Source organism: Bison bison, unplaced genomic scaffold (genome assembly GCF_000754665.1).
Source record: "Bison bison bison isolate TAMUID 2011002044 unplaced genomic scaffold, Bison_UMD1.0 scf7180017864251, whole genome shotgun sequence".
In the NCBI taxonomy this organism is placed as follows: Eukaryota; Metazoa; Chordata; class Mammalia; order Artiodactyla; family Bovidae; genus Bison; species Bison bison.
Window position 1 is genome coordinate 1,148,720 of NW_011494823.1, and position 334 is coordinate 1,149,053.

The 334-nt window shown below is 46.7% G+C and overlaps 1 protein-coding gene across 1 annotated transcript in view; it reads right to left on the reverse strand.

Moving 5' to 3' along the window:
* UVRAG (UV radiation resistance associated) overlaps positions 1-334 on the reverse strand; it is a 334,304-nt gene that overhangs the window by 333,274 nt on the left and 696 nt on the right. The window lies entirely within an intron of this gene.

A 334-nucleotide genomic window follows, 5' to 3' on the forward strand; every position in this document is an offset into this window, starting at 1 on the left:
TCCAGCCTTGAGGGCACAGAATGAAGTTGGAGATTCTGGCAGGGGCCAGAGCTGCCAGGTATTGTAGGCCCAGCGGAGTCTGACTTTGCTTGAGGCACATAGACTGAAGGATCCAAGCAAGGGGAGTGACATAATCTGCTTTACGTTTTAGAAATGCTGCTCTTGCTGCCAGCTCAAGAGCAAATTTGAAAACTGCACAACTCAGATAGTACTGCAACCCAACTGAAACCCAGATTGAGACTTTAACACACCTGATCTCAATACTTAATGAAGCTCAGGTTCTTTGCATCTCTGAGCAGGACTTCAGGGAGAGACAAAGTGATAGGTAAGAAGT